This window comes from Jaculus jaculus, chromosome 11 (genome assembly GCF_020740685.1).
Source record: "Jaculus jaculus isolate mJacJac1 chromosome 11, mJacJac1.mat.Y.cur, whole genome shotgun sequence".
Classification (NCBI taxonomy): Eukaryota; Metazoa; Chordata; class Mammalia; order Rodentia; family Dipodidae; genus Jaculus; species Jaculus jaculus.
The window spans coordinates 72,325,792-72,344,468 of record NC_059112.1 but is presented as its reverse complement, the minus strand read 5'-3'; the positions used below and the strand labels follow the sequence as shown (position 1 = coordinate 72,344,468).

Here is an 18,677-nt window from a genome sequence, read left to right as displayed (position 1 = left end):
TTTTTAAATCCTGCTAAATTTTATCAGTTGCCAGATTTTAATGACATTAAGTAGATAGAGAATAAATAGTGCACACATGTTTCAAGTGCCAAAAATTAATATATTTAACTTTTTCAAACAAGGAAGTGTGTTAACATTTTAAAACTCAATGAAGTATTGCTTAACTTTTTAAACTTTCTGCCTTTATGATACTTTTATTTAGAGTAAATCAATTTGCAAATATATTAATGGCATAAGTATGGATTAACAAGTTTCTTTTAGAAAGTACATAAAAGATATATAGGTCTAGCAATGGCTGGAGGAACAAATTGCATGTCATATATTTGACAAAGGAAGCAAATGGAGGATATAGTAGTGAGAAGATAGGAGAAAGCTAGCTTCTTTTTGGAAGTTTTAGCAAGGTGCAAAAGCCCAAAGATACAACAAGATTATTCCATTTGTTGGTCCTGGCAAAACTGTTTCAGAAGGCTGCCAATGACACCACTAGAAAGAACTACCTGATTCTTCCTCAACTCATCCCCTCCTACGTCATTCCTGCCCTTTGTGTCCATGAACCAATCAGGTCACTGTTTATACATCTGAGTCTGATGATGAGGTTCACCCTGACTGGATGTCTGACCCATATAAAAGGCATTGGGCCATTGCCTCTTTCTCCTCTTTCTCCTCTTGCCCTGTGACCTGGCCTTAATATACAATTAGTCTGCCTGGCTGGGTAGAGGGGAGTATTGTCTTGGCCTCTACATATTTCTTCTTTCCATGTATCTTTGTCATGCTTTATGGTTTCTTATAACTTTGACTACATATATGATTTATTCTTGGTATCGAGTCCTCAAGTAGAAAACAGCAATATTAAAATAAACTTGCTGGGTTATAGAGCCCCCCAACAGTCCAGGAGTTACACACAAAGAACAAATTTATGTCCCTGGTTGCCCTCAAGCCACTTACAAATAGAGACCAGGGAACTGAAAGATAAACTCCCACTTGCACACAACCCTTTACAGGGGGAGGCCAAGGTGTGAAGAGGTAAGTTTCTTGCCTGCAAGTTACTGATAGGGAAAAACCAGGGAATGGAGATAATTTCCCCACCTACTCTGAGTTACTGATAGTTTTGGGCTAACTGGAACAAGAATTACAACAAATTTGCACTATGTATGTATTTATACTGCTCATGCCACATATGCTTCTGTAAACTTGTTTGTTCATGTCTGCTGTAGAAGAAAGATATAAAAAGCCCCACATATGTAAGCCTGGGGTTGACACCATTACAGAGAGATCTGAGTGTCAATCTGCTAATGTAAATGAATCTTGCTGTCCAAACAGTTCTTAGTTACAATCTTTCAGAAAACTCCCTCAACACTTCATTATTTCTTCTTTTTTTGTTGTTCTTTTCCATTTCTTAAATTTTTACTTATTTGCAAGAAGATAGAGAGAAATAGAGAATAGAGACATGGACAAAGAGAATTGGTGTGCCAGGGTCTGCAGGCACTACAAACACACTCCAGATGCATGTGACATTTTCATATCTTGCTTTATGTGCATACTGTGGAATCAAACCCAGGTTGTTAGACTTTGTAGGCAAGTGCCTTAACCACTGAACCATCTCTCCAGTCCCCTTCCCTATTTCTTAACCTTTTCTGGTATTTCATTTGAAGGTGATCTTTTTCATATGCCTTCCACATATTGTTGTCTCTCTGTCTTCCCTTTCCCTTTCCAACTGGACAAGGTAATTTCTCCTGTGGTTCCAGTCTTTCAGCTAGTTTCCGCCTTGGATCTATTTTTTTCTAAATAAATGTCATGATTTATAATTTCTACTTAAATAAACTAAATGATTCATGATGTTACTTAAGACCATTTTTATTAGTTCTTTGTTAAACTAGGATAAAAACATCAGGTGAGGACTCAAGGAAGCTAGGTCTCAAGTCTGGAGCACACTGCTCAACCTGCAGGCAGCTCAGACAGAGTCTCTACCACCCCCATCAGAGAATTTCATCTCCAAACAATGGTTTTCCCTTTCTAAAGCATTAGGGTGGAGTCTTGTAACCCTTTCCCAGTCTTATTGACTTCCTGAGTCTCCAGAATTTCCTTCCTCCTCACAAAAGAATATAACCTTGGACAGTGTTTATGTGACCTTCAAGTTTCAGGTATCTCATACTTGACTTAATGAATCAATACCTCCTTCCTCTCTTCAAGAATGAGTATTTCGATTTGAAGGAATCTTCTACACAACAATAACTTACAGGCCTGTGAAAATGAGTTTGAATAGTTTTCCACTTAATTGTGCTAATTAAACATATATACCTTTTATAAAATCTTAAGTTTTAATATTAGGGAAGGTAAATTACATAAATGTTATATTGGAAGCATCTATTACTACAAATAAAGAGATGGATGAGGTTTAACCTCCTAATAATTTTTTAGGAAAGTTTATGTACAGGGTATATAAATCAAGTCTAAATGATTCAAATATATTTAAATTTAAATGAAATAATAAATTCAAAGGATCTCCAAGGAAATTATTTCAGTCACATTAAATTCCTTAAGTTGATTTTAATACTAAATTTTCTATTTAAAGTAAGGTTTTATGTGATTGTTTTTCTTTAAATTATGCTGAGTTCTTAATTATGTTCCCCAAAATGATAAGCTCAAGTCCTACTCTTTAATGCCTACAAGTGTGTCTTTATTTTGTACATGTAACTAAGATAATATTAGAATATGTTCAGGCCTAATATAATTATTAATTTCTTTATGAAAGAAGAAATGTGGGTACTCCTATCATAAAAGGTGAAGGAAAATAGACAGAATTCCATTTGACCTGGTGATAGATAGGGGGATGATGGGATTTCTAACTAAGAAACACAAATAATTATAAAAAACCAAGAGAAGTTTCAAAAAGGAGGGAAATATCCTTCTTTATAGCCTTCTAAGGGAGAATGAACCTAACAAATCCTTGATTTTGAACCTCCTGTCACCAACATGTTCAGAGAATAGATTTCTCTTGATTAAACTCTATCAGAATGCCCTGATTTCTAGGAAACTAGGAAGTTCTTTTAATAATTTGTCTACAAAACCCTTATTAGGAGCAATATACAAAAGTTAATGTGATTTCCTATACTCTTCCAATGTCTGTGCTCAGTAGCTTTTGATGTAAGACATTCACATTCTAACTACATATAATAAATAGAAAGAATGTTATTATCTAATTTGTAGTTAAAAACATGAAACCACACAGAAATCTCATACTAGGCATGAAAGAAATATCTCTACTGAATATGTACCATGCATAGGGAGTCATAAGATGACAAATTTTTATGTTTTGGTCTCTAATATATATTTGAAGGAAAAATGGTTAAGAATTTTCTAGTATCATATCAAGAACAGGCATGAAACCAAAGATTCAGAAAACTTAGATAATATCCAAATTCAAATGCATCCATTTATACTGTATGCATGCTACATTAAAACATAGAAAGAGCAAGAAGTTTTCATCAGAGGGAAATACACTTACCTATAGAAAAGCAAGCATTAAAGTTTTAGAAAAATTCAGTCCAATTAGAGAGCAGTTGGTTTCACCCAGAGCAGACATGCCACTATTGCACTTGTTTGGTCATTTGGCCTGTCTGGCCAAACTTGCGGTTTCCAGCATGTCCACTGTTTTCATTGCTGATGACTTCTGTCTCCCATAGGGCTACATACAGTGCAGCTTTTTTTCAGCATGCAGTTGGATGGCCTACAAGGAGAAGATTTTCTGCTCAACACCAGTTTGATTTCTCAGTGGCTTTGCTGCTCAGGCATGTGAAGTCTTTAGCAATAGGGTCTTACCATCTCTTTCTCAAGGGAAACCAAGGGCTTCATCAATAGCCTGTAATGTTTTGGAAACAACAAAGAACTCCCTGGGCAAAAACTCACTGGAAGGTATCACATCCCTGGCACTGAAGATTTTCTAGTAACAATCTATAGCTTCTGGATGTGCCATTATGTTAAAAAAAAACAAACAAACAAAAAAAAACACACAAAAAAAACAAACTTTTCCTATGTCTCATTCAGAATACCTTGAATTTTGATTGATGCTCCCCAACCCTTCTTTTACATAATCTCTTCCCCTGACCTCGCTTAGGCCTTTCCTCTTCCTATAATCTGTTCTTCTACTTACAACACCACCCAGGCCTGCTCTATGGGAGGGAATACATGCCTGGTACTGAAAACCTAATCAAAAGCCTATGGCAGGGGGAGATCCTAAGCCAAAAGGGTATAAAGCCTACTCTTGTCTGAATAAATGCACATATTATTCTCACAAAATTGCCCTGAAAGCACTACACTTAATATTCATATTCATATACAAATGCTATTCTCACTTCTGGTTAAAGAAGCTTCTCTTTTCTAATGGTGATAACCACTTGGATGATCCAAAGGGCATCATGCTGCTGAGAAGAAGGGACAGAGGAGTGTCCAGCACTGAAACATCTCACACCCTCCAAGGCTCAGGGTCCGTTGCTGAAGAGGTGGAAGAAAGAACATAAGAGACAAAGGAAGGGTACCACTCTTTACATACAACTATCCAGACAGAAATTGGCCTTGGTATCCATGACATCACAGTGCCTAGCAATATCTATACAAGTCCCTCATAATAGGAGAGAAAGATGATGACATCAAATTAAAAGAGAAACTAATGGAGATAGGGAAGGGATATGATGGAGAGCAGATTTATGAAGGGGAAAGTGGGGGGAAGGAACTAGCATGGTTTGTTATCTGTAAGTATAGAAGTTGTCAAACACACACACACACACACACACACACACACACACACACACATATATATATATATATATATTAGAAAATTTTACATTTAAACAGTACAAGCAAGGAAAATGTTTATTGAAATACACAAAGTGATAAAACATTGGAATTACATAAGCAGTAAGATTATTCGACTGAAATGAAAGGATAAAAGACTTTCAGGCAAAGAAAACCTACTGAATTTCATTATAAGTAAACTTGTTCTGTAGTACATATTAATCTTTCAAGAAGAAATATATATATATATATGTTATGTATATGATATATATGTTTTTATATATGACATATATATAACCTGTATATAAGTTACATATACATAGTGTATGTATGTATATATACATATGTGTATATATATATATATGATGTTAGAAATAAGAGCTTAAGGCTGGAGGGATGGGTTAGTGGAAGGGGTGCTGGCCTACAAAGCCAAAGGACCCAGGTTGAACTCCCCAGGACCCATGTAAGCTATATACAAAAGGTTGCCCTCTGTAGTTGGTTTGTAGTGGCTAGAAGCCCTGTTGCTCCCCCACACCACCGCCTCTTTCTCTCTCTCTCTCTCTCTGTCTGTCTGTTTCTCTCTCTCTCTCTCTCTCTCTCTCTCTCTCTCTCTCTCTCTCCCTAAAATAAACAAATACAAATAAAAATAAGTATTGAAAAATACGAAATTAGATTTTGTTTTTTAAAAAGAAAAATGTATCAGAAAACAAACAAATAAATGTAAAATATTTTATCTTCAGTCTTTATTGGTTTAAGAAATAATTATTTAAGGCAACTGTAATATATTGAATAGCATGGCACATATAGTTAATTAAAAGAAGTACCAGAAGTATTATTAAGCAACAGGAAATTTGGAATTGGAAAACTTTTAAAAGTTATCTTAATAAGGGTCTAGGGAAAGAATAAGATTTAGCTTTACAAACATGAGAACCTGAGTTCAACATTCAGTATCCACATGGGAAAGGTGGCACATACCTCTAATCCCAGCACTGGGAAGGAAGAAACAGTAGGATCCCTATAACTGCTAAACATTTAATCTAGTAAAACTGTTGAGCTACTGCTGATGAAGACCCTGTCTAGAAAAGAAGTGGATTGTTTTTCTGACAATGACACTTGAAGTTATCCTCTGGACTTCATACACAAATACAAATGTGCAATGCAACCACACATGAACATACACATGTATGTTCACACACATGAACATACACCACATATGCTAAATAATTCTACTGAGGCTGGAGAGATGGCTTAGCAATTATGACACTTGCCTGCAAAACCTAAGGAACCAGATTTCATTCCCAAGTACCCACATAAGACAGATGCATCTGAAGTTCATTTGCAGTGGTTGGAGACCATAGGACACCTATTCTCTCTGTGTGTCTGCCTCTTTATTCCTCTCTGTACCTCTAAAATAAATAAAGATAACTTTTTTGATTCTAAACTTCATATAAAGAGATATAGTGAAGCTGGGCATGGTGGCACATGCCTTTAATCCCAGCACTCGGGAGGCAGAGGTAGGAGGATTGCTGTGAGTTCAAGGCCACTCTGAGAATACAAAGTGAATTCCAGGTCAGCCTGGGCTAGAGTGAGACCCTACCTTGAAACACCAAAAAAAAAAAAAAAAAAGGATATAGTGTATGTGAAAATATACTGAAGTTAATTAAAAATGGTCATTGTGCAGCTGGAGAGATGGCTTAGCAGTTAAGGCATTTGCCTGCAAAGTCAAAGGACCTCAGTTCAATTTTCCAGGACCTACATAAGCCATATCCACAAGGGGGTGCATGTGTCTGCAGTTTGTTTGCAGTGGCTGGAGTCCTGGGCACACCCATTCTCTCCCTCCCTCTCTATCTCTTCCTCTTTCTCTCTCTCTCTCAATCTCAAAGAAATAAATATAAAGTTTAGGAATAAAATGGTCATTGTAAACACCAATGTTTACAATGTGAACAGCAGAAAAGTTATAGATCCTATCTTCCAAAGCATCAGTGATGTAGAGAAGAGAGTGTTGCACATTTGAAGTAAGACTGGCTTATATATTGAGTTTCTGTTTCAAAATTCAAAATAGATAAATATATCTAATCGATATGCTAAGGAAAAAAATGTAATTATATAGCATGCTCTTCTCAAGTAAAACAAACAAAATATGGCAAAATCTTTGGGAAGAAGGAAATGAGTATTAGGAGAGTCCTAGGTAAGATAGTGAATTGGAAGCTGTCTGTGTGATCCACTTTGAGTACAAAATAATAGGTTTTTCCTATGAGAGAAAGAGCTGAAGGAATAAAGAAATAAGCTGAAATGAGGTCTACAAAATCTGCCATGTAGCCAGTATAATGGGACATGCCCTTAATCTAGGACTTGGGAGGGAGAGGTAAGCAGATCATCTTCAGTTCCAGCCTGAGACTACATAGTCAATTCCTAGTCAGTCTGGGCTACAGTGAGACTCTACCTCAAAAAAAAAACATAAAAACGAAAACTTAAAAAAAAAATCAGCCATGGGATAGAAGCCAGATATCTTGTCTCCTTAACATGTGCACCATAAATGAAACAACTGGGAAGGATGGCAGGGCTAGGGGCACAGGAAAAGAGGCTGCATAGACCACAAGTGGAGATGCAGACAAAGCAATGTTGCCTGGGAAGACTGGCAGAACTCCAGCAGGGGATCCTGAAGCTAAGATTCTTCAAATGATCTGAACAGTCTAGTTCCTATCACTGGACATCAAGGAAATGTGAGAAATGTGCTGATTCTGACATGAACCCACAGAGAAGCCTGGCTATCCTCTAACAAGATTGTTGGGATTGCCAAAATTCCAATGAACAGAATATCCAAACTCCAGCTGGAAAGAAACTGTTGAGCAATAGAAGTAAACCTAAGAGCAAGTGGAACCTAAACCCTGACTACCCACCCTGACAGAACCTACGGAAGTTGTGTGGAAATGACCCCCAAGGCACTACCACCTCCAGGGTGAACATTGCAGGAGGCAGACAACAAAGTCTCAAACTAGAAAATTCCTTCAGAAAGCATAGTCCTACACAGAAACTCTCTTCAACAGTAGGAACAAATGCATTTAACTTTTATGAACTGATGAGGTTAGTTGTCTTCCACTCACCCAAGGAGACTACTACAAAACACCATGAAGAACAAGGAGACAATTATATTCATAGCCACTAGAAGGAAAGACTGATGCTATAATATCTTGTTTCATTTTAGTTCTTACATTTACTTTGGATTAATTATTTTTCTACATTAGACCATTTCACTTCAAGTACTTAGTTATTTTAGCCTCTGTCTTATTTGAACAGATTTGTATGACTTTTTGTCTAATCTATAATTTATATTAATTCTCATAAATCTAAAAACATACTTCACTTCTCATTCATATTTTACTCCTTTCTTCCTTTCCATCCCCTCATCTGTTTACTTTGTTATTGTTATTAATTATTCTTATTGTTTTAATATTTTGCACTAATAAAATGAAAATTGTCAGAAAGGAAATGGAGACTCTGTAAAAGTTCCACAATGAATTGTGAAAATGAGTCAAATAATATAATAATAAAAACATAATGTAAAGATTATCAGCAGAAAATACCAAGCATAAAAGTAATTTCATGGATAGAGAACATAGTTGATACAAACAGGTTTATATTATTTGTATAATTACATTATCATAACATAATTATATCATTAAATATTTATGTATATCCTTGGGAATGTAGTTCACTTACATAAATGCCTGCCCACAAAGCACAAAGCCTGGAGTTTGATCTCAAGTACTGCATGATCCATCAGGGTAGAAGTCATCTTTAGTTACATAAAAAGCATGAGGCTAGCCTGGTATTCATAAGTTTGAGAATGAAATATAGGAGTAAAATATGGGAACTATGGGAAAGAAATGTGGCAACATTTCTTAAGGGCCTTAAAAATGCTGTTTGCTAAGAATATTGGTAAATTGATAAATTCATTGCTTGTAACTTTCCCTGAAGTCAATCTTACAACCATGTAAACTACTCACTTAAAGCACTATGACTAGGTTTCCGCTGCATTGGTGTACCTGTGGACTGAACAGCAGAGATGACCAATATTGACAAGCAATGTTTATAGTGCTGGCTGATTTTAAGATGTGCTCTTTGCACAGTTTCCTCAGTAGCCTGATTGGATTATTGATCTGGAATCAATGTATATGCATGAGTATTGCTGACAATGGCACTGAAGACAATGAGGTCTCTAACCCTTGCCCATAGAACTGCCACGGATCTGTTAAAGATAACAGTGGGCTTAGTGATTTTACCTTAGTAAATGAAAGGTGTGTGTGTATGTGTGTATGTACACGCATGTACCCGTACACGTGCATGTGTATGTATGCTTTGGATTAGCAGAGTCCTACAGGTCATATCCCTAAATTCCTTCCTTTAACAAATGTTTAAGGATTATTTAAATTTAAGTTCCTTGCCACTTGCCCATGTGATACTAATTCTTCATGTATTAGTGTCTTTTGACTATTCAGTATAAATGCCAATGAGTGCCTGTGTGCACACACCAAACCCAAGAGGCATCTAAAAATCCAATGAGCTCTAGGGTTGACTAGAGAAAAAGTCTTCCATGATGTTTCATAGTCAAGATGTCAAAACTACAAAGAAAAGAAAAAATATTAAAACTACATGGAAAAACATTAAATTACCTACCTACAATGGTGAATAACATCAGACCTCCTATCAGCAACCTTAAATGTGAGAAAATTATAAACTGATATATTTCAATCCTGAAAGGAAATGACTTCCAACCAAGATCGCTCTATCCCACAAAGTAATCTTGTAAGAATAATAAATAAGAACATTCCAAGATCAGTATAACTAAGGGAATTCATAATAATGGAGCCAGCACTGCAGATGAATGTAAAAAGGTACTATGCACAGAGGAATGACACAGGCTGTTACATTCATGGAAGCACAGAAACGAATATATTTCATGAGAAGTATAGATGAAGAAATGAGAGTTTTTCTTCTGGTTAAGGTGGTGGCATAGGAACCACACCAAAGCAGCCTATGGGAGAAAAAGCCAAAGAAATCCCAGCAAAATACACACTTTTAGTAAAAAGTGAGATGTATAAGAAATTAAAATGTCATCTGAGAAGTAGGAGAGATCCAGACCATCCAGAGCCCACACAGGAAGGCCAAAGCAGCTCTGGCAGCAGCAGCTCCAGCCCGGGAAGTGGAAGCAGTGGGGGAAGCTGCGGCCCTGGCTCCGGTGGCAATAGCAGTGGCTCTGGCACCAGCAACAGCAGCTCTAGCAGCAGCAGTAGTGACAGCTATAGCAGCAGCTGATCCAGAAGCATCAGTTTCAGCAGCAGCAGCGGTGGGTCCAGCAGTGGCAGTAGCAACAGCAGTGGCAGGTCCAGCAGCAGCAGGTACAGCAGCAGCAGTGGCAGGTCTAGCAGTGGTGGCACCCGTCTTCAAGGCCACAGTTGCCAGGCTTGGTTTTCCAGACAGAAAAAGCCAGTGCCCAGATCCAGGAAACAGAATAGCAGTTTAGCAACCCAGCCAGCCTACTAGACTGAGACAAAAATCATCCAAAAAGGTAACTGGAATTGCACCAGGGAAGGGTCTCACTTGGTCACAAGCAGAATTGGAACGCTCAACAGACCAGAAATCTTAACCTCTTTGTTGATAGAGGATCTGGTTATTATAATACCTACTCATGCATAAATATTCAGTGCCATTTTTTGATTGAATGTGTACAGTGAGTAATTACATTTTAGAATCTACCTGTATTTTGTTCCACTCAGCCTAATTGAATACTCCCATAGCAGGCAAACTCAATGCCTAGGAACAGTTTTCTAGATACTCTGAGAGTGCTAAGAGCCACACCTAACATTTTAATCTCCTACCCTGAAGATATATAACATCAGATCAATTGATACAGTTAAGAATACCCAGCTAACTAGAAAATCCAAGCATTAACAAAAACCAAGATGCAAAAATATATACATTATAATAAGAAACAACAAAAACCAAGACAATATAAATCCACCAAATAGTATTAATGCATCAGAAATGACTTCCACTGAGAATGAGTTAGAGGAAATGCCTGAAAGAGATTTCAAAAGAATGATTGTAAGTATGTTCAAAGAGTCATAGAAGAAATCAAAGGAATCAAAGAGGAAATCAAAGGAATCAAAGAAGACATTGGACACCAATTTAACAAAAAAAGAAGTCAATACAAGACATAAATTAGGAAATAGAAATAATAAAGAAAAAACAGTCAGAATTACTAGCAATGAAGAACACAGTTAATGAAATAAAAAACTCTGTAGAAAATCTCACCACTAGAATGGATGAAGGAAAGGACAGAATATCTAAGCTAAAAGACCAGGTGGCAGATCTAATACAGTTCAAACAAGAGGAAGACAAACTGACAGAAAAGTATGAATGGGAATTTCAAGATATTCGTGACACTATGAAAAGATCAAACATAAGAATTCGGGGCATAGAAGGAGAAGAATTTCACTACAAAGGCATAATGGACATCCTCAACAAAATCATACAAGAAAACTTCCCACAAAAGTGAAAGAGGTGCCAATGCAGATACAGGAAGCCTTTAGAATACCAGAGAGAGAGAAAACTTGGAAAGAACTTCTCCACTCCATATTATAATCAAACTACCAAACACACAGTCCAAAGAAAAAATATTGAAAGCAGTTAGAGAGAATAATCAAGTTAACTACAAAGGCAAGCCCATTAGGATTACAGATTACTCAACACAAACTTTAAAATCCAGAAGGGTTTGGAGTGATGTATTCCAAATTGTGATAACAACTGTCAACCAAACCAAGGTTACTTTATCCTGCAAAGCTATCCATTCAAATAGACGGAGAAATAAGGACATTTCATGACAAAAACAGGTTAAAGGAGTATTTGTAGACAACACCAGATCTACAGAAAATACTTGAAAGAATCCTCCATACTGAAGAGAAGGAAAAGCACACATAAAAGGAACCTGGAAAAAACAAGCAATACTCAAATACTAATAAACACAAGAGAGAAAATGTGGAAGCAGAACCACAAAAAAAAAATGGCAAACATAAATACACACCTTTCAATAATATCTTTTAATATCAAAGGTCCTCAATGCCCCAATCAAAAGGCGTAGGTTTGCAGACTGGGTTAAAAAGCAGGATCCTACAATTTGTTGTCTTCAAGAAACTCACCTTTCTACAAAGGAAGGACATTATCTTAGGGTGAAAGGTTGGAAAACAGTGTTTCAAGTAAATGGGCATATAATATAACCAGGGGTTGCTAGCCTAATATCTGACAAGGTAGACTTCAGTCCAACGTTAGTCAAGAAAGATAAGGAAGGTCACTTTATATTGATTAAGGGCACACTCCAATATGAGGACATTATAATTCTAAACATATATGCACCTAACATGGGGGCTCCCAAATTCATCAAACAAACATTATTAGAACTAAGGTCACAGATAACACCAAAAACAGTGGTAGTGGGTGACTTCAACACCCCACTCTCATCAATTGACAGGTCATCCCAGGAAAGAAATAAACAGAGAGGCATCTGGACTAAATGAGGTCATAGAAGGAATGGACCTAACAGATATATACAGGACATTTCATCCAAATGTTGCAGAATATACATTCTTTTCAGAAGCACATGGAATATTCTCTAAAATAGACCATATATTAGTACACAAAGCAAATCTTAACAAATTTAGGAAAATTGAAATAATTCCTTGCATTCTATCTGACCACAATGGAATCAAACTACAAATCAATAGCAACAAAGGCTATAGAACATACACAAAACCATGGAAACTAAACGACACACAACTAAATGATGAATGGGTCAATGAAGAAACCAAGAAGGAAATCAAAAAACTTATAGAGTCAAACACTAATAAAAACACAACATACCAAAATCTCTGGGACACAATGAAGGCAATTCTAAGAGCTAAATTTGTAGCTTTAATTGCCTATATTAAGAAATTAGAATGGTCACACGTAAATAGTGTATTACCATGGAATATTTTTTATAATCATGGAAAATGTTAATAAAAATTGAGAAAAATAAAATAAAATTAAGAAAAAGAAATGGAGAGTTTTGACAGTATCCATTATATTTGGAAAAGTGGATCACCAATCTCCTAATTTATGTAGTTGATTATCAAAAAAACAAACAATAATTCAACAAATACCAAACAGCTATACTACAAGAAGCAGTAGGTCTCTCAGATGCAAACATCATCAATTTTCAATGTAAAAGACAGACTAGCTGATGGGATTCAAAAATAGTATTTAACTATGTGTTGTCCCCACAAAGTTGTGTACTGCCAAAGATCTATAAACTGAGAGAGAAATGATGGACATCAAACTATTAGGAAAATGGAAGCCATGCAAAATTTTGGCAAAGATATTTTCATATATGGTAAAGTAAATTTTATGTGTAAAATTATTCAGACAAGATATAGGGCCATAAATATTAAAAGGAAACAATTCATTAAAAATATCCATGCACTAACTAGTAGCTTTCCCAGTTTCATTACACAAATGCTTAAAAAGAATGGAAGTTCAGAAAGTTTTTAATAAATAATAGTGGATAACTTCTATCTCAGTTTCTTATTTAGATAGCCCTTCCAAAAAATATTCAACAGAGAAACTTCAGAGCTAACCTCTCATAGATCAATTATATTTAATAGCTATCCATGTGATATTACATCTAAGAGACGGAATGCACATTCTCAGGAATATGGCCTAAACTTTATCTCAAATCCTTAAATGTCATTAGATATTAGTAAAATATAAGTTGCAATTGAGAGAAAGAAAAACTACAGAGCCTCCACCAAATATCATACTTTTGAATGAGCATTGGTTTGTTGAGAACAGGGAGCAATTTCAAAATGTCCAATACTCAAATGAAATTGGTAATACATCTTACCTGAACTTCTGGGATTCAGGAAAAGCAGGTCAAAGAGAAGCACTTACAGTGAAGCAGGCTTAGATTAAAAGCATTAAAGAATTTTCAAATAATGATGCATCTCATGGCTTTAAAAACATCAACTGTCCAAATGAAAACATGATAAATGACAAGGAATAATGAAAAAAAAATTAGGTCAGGCATTAATGAAAAAAGAAGAAAAAAAGTAGAATCACACAAAGACTTGGTTCTTTTAAAACATAAGCAAAATTGACCACTTGAACCAAACTAACCAATATAGATAGAAGTATCAAATTAGTAAATTTGGAGATGAAAAAGGAGATAGTCCAAGAAATCCCAATGATATACATAGAATGATTAGGGGATATTTTCAAACCATATATTCACCTGCTCACCCCCCCCAAAAAAAAACAAAAACAATTCTGTGGAAAACCTACAACTAATGAATAATTATTGAAGATTCATATTGTAAATAAACTCAATGAAGAAGATATAAGCTACTTGACTATAGGAAGTGCTTACCAGGAAAGTATGATGACCTGAGTTCAGATCACTTACACCCACATAAATACAGAGCTGATGTGTCCATAAACTCAGTGCTCAAGAGGTGAGGACAAGGGATCCCTGGGACAAACTAGGTAGGTAGACTAGCTCAATGGGTGAACTCTGGTTTTAAGTGCCACACTGGTAACCTGGAGTGATCAAGGAAGACACTCAAAAACTATTTCATTCTCTCTATGGACCAGCTCTCAAATTCAAACAGAAAGCAGTTGGTTGCATCTATAACAGTTATACCACTATTGAAAAACTAGGAGACTTCTGGCCAAGAGGAGACTTGGGCCAAGATGTCGACTGCCTAGCTGCGCTGCAAATACCAGGGAAAGAAAGGCAAGAAATTAAGGGTTATCAGGGTCTTCTTGCCAGTGGGAGGGCACAGAGTGGGGAAAAACAGGGAATCACAGATTCCCTCTCGGGTGGGTAGTCTACCCCCCATACAGCCACCGCACCCCGTGCCTCAAGCAGCTGTGCTCCAATTGCATGCCCGCCAGCCCGCTGCACTGTGCTCTGATTGCACACCCATGGGGCCATCCACTGCTGTACTCCATTTGCATAGTTGTGGGGATCTCCACACCTGCAGGGACCTCTGCCATTGTGCTCTGATTGTGTGCGCTGGCTCGCTGCGCTGTGCTTGGTTCGCACACCCACAGTGACTACCATAGCTGGGATCAAGTGGCCGCCAGACCCCCAGCTGCTGTGCCCTGATCCCATGCACGCAGCAGCTGACTCTGCACTATAATTGCACATGCAGCCCAGTCCCACAGCAAGGGCCACACAAGCCCACACTGAGTCACTAGCGCCAGCTCAGGTGCCATCCCCTACTTGTCCGTCACCACCCATCCCCCACTGCCCTGTGGTGGGAGAGCACAGACTGTTTGCAGGTATGAGTGTTCCCAGCCAGAGTTCGGGTAGCTTCAGGGCGTGCTACCTCAGTCTCCTTCCAAGCTCAAAGGCAGGCAGCTTTAGTGCATTACTGGGTGAGAATTTAGGTAACTTTGGCAGCCCTGTCAGGGAGTAGATAGGCAGCTTTGGCAAGAGAGATACAAAGCCCTGGCTACTTGGCAACTGTCCCAGGCTGCCTTGGAGTCTCACTGAGCTAGAGCTCAGGCTGGTCCACTGACCTACCTGCCCATACATTGTCATGGGTAGACCACGGTGCAAAAGAAATAATGTGAAAAATAAAATGCAGGAAAATCCAGATAGATCACCCAGTCCAATAAGGATTACATCTAACCAAAGCATAGAAGAGTTTTTAGGATAAGAACATCAAGTGGAAGCTATGAGCAATGCAACCCTGACCAACCTACTGCTAGAACATGCAGGAAAGCAACAAAAGAAAGATAATCATGTGGATGCTACCATCAGTAAGATAGAGCAATATGATAAGACATTGGAAGGAATTCAAAGAGAGCTAAGAGAGTTCAGGGAGAATGAACAAAAAGAGGACCTTAAAAATCAGCTGGCCACACTAAATGAAAACAAAAAGAAATGCAAGGATGAATTCCAAGAATCATCAAGAAAATCAGAATATGAGGTGAAAAGGGAGCTGGCCAGAGTGATGGAAGTGATACATAGGAAAGTGGTTGAAAATACAAACTTATTTAAACAAGTCCAAACTCTCTAGAGGCTCTCAAGAATAGAGTCAGTGAAGTGAAGGATAGAAACTGATCTGGAAGAAAGTATGGAAGAAACAGTTCGAGAGATCAAAAATTTCAGTAAGTTCAAAAGTTCCTGTGAACAGAACATGAGGGAATTGTGGAATTCACTTAAACGTCCTAATATCAGAATCACTGGAATACCAGAAGAAGAATTTCAGACCAAAGGCACGGAGAACTAATTTAACAAAATAATTGAAGGAAACTTCCCCAGTCTCTTAAAAGAAAGGCCCATCAAGATACAAGAAGCGAACAGAACCCCAAACAGACAGGACCAAAAGAGAAACTCCCCAGAACATATTATCATTAAGACTCTAAACATTGACACCAAAGAGAAAATCCTAAAAGGGAAAAACAGCACACCACTTTCAAAGGAAACCCCATCAGAATTACTTCAGACTTCTCAATGGAAACCCTGATATCTAGAAGGGCCTGGAATGATCCTCTCCAAACACTAAGAAACTATGGCTTCCAACCCAAACTACTCTACCCAGAAAAAGTCTCCCTCATAATAGATCGTAAAAGAATAACTTTCAATGACAAAACTCAGCTTTACAATTATATGAACACAAAACCAAACCTACAGAAATTATTCCAGGAAATTCTCCACAGAGGAGAAACAAATAACCAAACTCAAATGTCTACAAGAAGCAGATCACAACAACTAAACCCAGAGTAAACACAAAAAATTTCAAATTCCATGAAAACACAAACACAGCTCTACCACCACAACATGGCAGGGAGCAAATCAAACCTCAAAGTCATTACCCTAAATATTAATGGCCTTAATTCACCCATCAAGAGACACAAGCAAAAAGGGTGGATCAAAAAATTAGACCTCTCAATCTGCTGCCTTCAAGAAATCCACCTTACCACTAAAGACAGAAACCTCCTTAGGGAGAAGGGTGGAAAACAATATTCCAAGCAAATGGGAATAAGAAACAAGCAGGTTTAGCTATATTAATATCAGATAAAATTAACTTCAAACCAAAAATAATCAAAAAAGGCAAGGAAGGCTACTTCCTACTTATCAAGAGAACAATCCATCAAGAGGATATTACAATCATAAATCTGTATTCTGTATCCTGAACAAAATACTCGCAAACCAAATCCAACAACACATCAAAATCATATCCACCTTGACCAAGTGGGATTTATCCCAGGAACACAAGGGTGGTTAAACATACAGAAACCTGTCAGTGTAATACACCACATAAACAAGCTTAAACATAAAAACCACATGATCATTTCAATATGCAGAAAAGGCCTTTGACAAGATACAACATCACTTCATGATCAAAACATTGGAGAGAATCAGCATGGCTCGTTCACATCTTAACATAAGAAAGGCAATATGCAAAGCTCCAAAGGCCCAAATAATACTTAATGGAGAGAGCCTAGAGGAATTCCCTTTAAGATCAGGAACAAGACAAGGATGTCCTCTCTCACCTTGGCTTCTCAATGTACTTCTGGAAGTCCTAGCTCAAGCAATAAGACAGGAGAAGGAAATAAAAGGGATACAATTTGAAAAGGAAAAAGTTAAGTTAGCACTATTCGCTGATGACATGATTGTATATGTAAGAGGCCTGAAAGACTCCATACCATCCCTAATCATCAGAGAAAGGCAAATTAAAACAAATATGAGATTCGACCTTACCCCAATAAGGATAGCTAACATCAAAATATCAAATGAAAATAAATGCCGGCGAGGGTGTGGAGAAGCAGGAGCACTCATTCACTGTTGGTGGGAATGTAGGATGGTACAACCACTTTGGAAATCAACATGGAGGCTCCTGAAAAATCTGACTATAGAGATACCAACAGACCCAGTTCTTCCCTTACTGGGCATCTACCCTAAAACCTTCAAACCACAAGCCAGGTAGATTTGCTCAACCATGTTTGTAGTGGCTCAATTCATAATAGCTAAAAGCTGGAATCAACCCAGATGTCCTTCACTAGAAGAATGGATAACTAAGATGTGGTATATCTACACAATGTTATTCTATACAGCACTAAGAAAAAAATGACACAAAGAAATTTGAGAAAAAATGGTTGAAACTGGAACAGATCATACTCAGTGAACTTACCCAATCACAGAAAAAAAATCGACACATAGTCTCACTCACCTACAACACCTAACTTGAATCTACCTAAGATACCTTACATACCCAGCAAGCACTTCATGGACTAGACACTAGTTGAATGGGGAGGAAGGTGAGGACATCGAAGGGGTGGGAAACATTAATCTGGATTCAAACGGCAATGGTACCATAAAATTCTACTTCCTAAAAGGCAGACCAAAAGGCTGAACCTTCACTAGACCCTTACAGGAAACACCTGAACCACAAGAAAGTGGAGAGGGTAGGATCAATACTAACCTTAATCTTCTACATCTACCCTCCCTCCCTCTCCCCCTCTCCCCTCTAACTCTCTCCTCTCTAACTCTTGTATATTAGTTATGTTTTTCCTCAATTTCTTAGTGGGCACTGACCTGTAACCCCCACTTCCAGCTTGGGGCTACCATCCACAATGAGCTTTTGATCAGAGAAACCTACAAGGTTTCCCAAAACAATGACAGAATTTTGTCAGAGTACTTGATGACCCACCAAAGGTCAGTGGTATGCAGCTGACACGTAAAATCCAATGGCATGGCTGGAAGCCAGGAGAGAGTCAGTCCCCAGACAGTCAGGTGTCTAGTGCCAGAAGGGGGAAATGACCAATATCTGTCCAAGCAA

General features: G+C 37.6%; 1 pseudogene; it reads right to left on the bottom strand.

Annotated features, from left to right (window-relative positions):
• LOC123464418 overlaps positions 1-14,947 on the bottom strand; it is a 52,779-nt pseudogene extending 37,832 nt beyond the window's left edge.
• Positions 14,948-18,677: the final 3,730 nt, after the last annotated feature.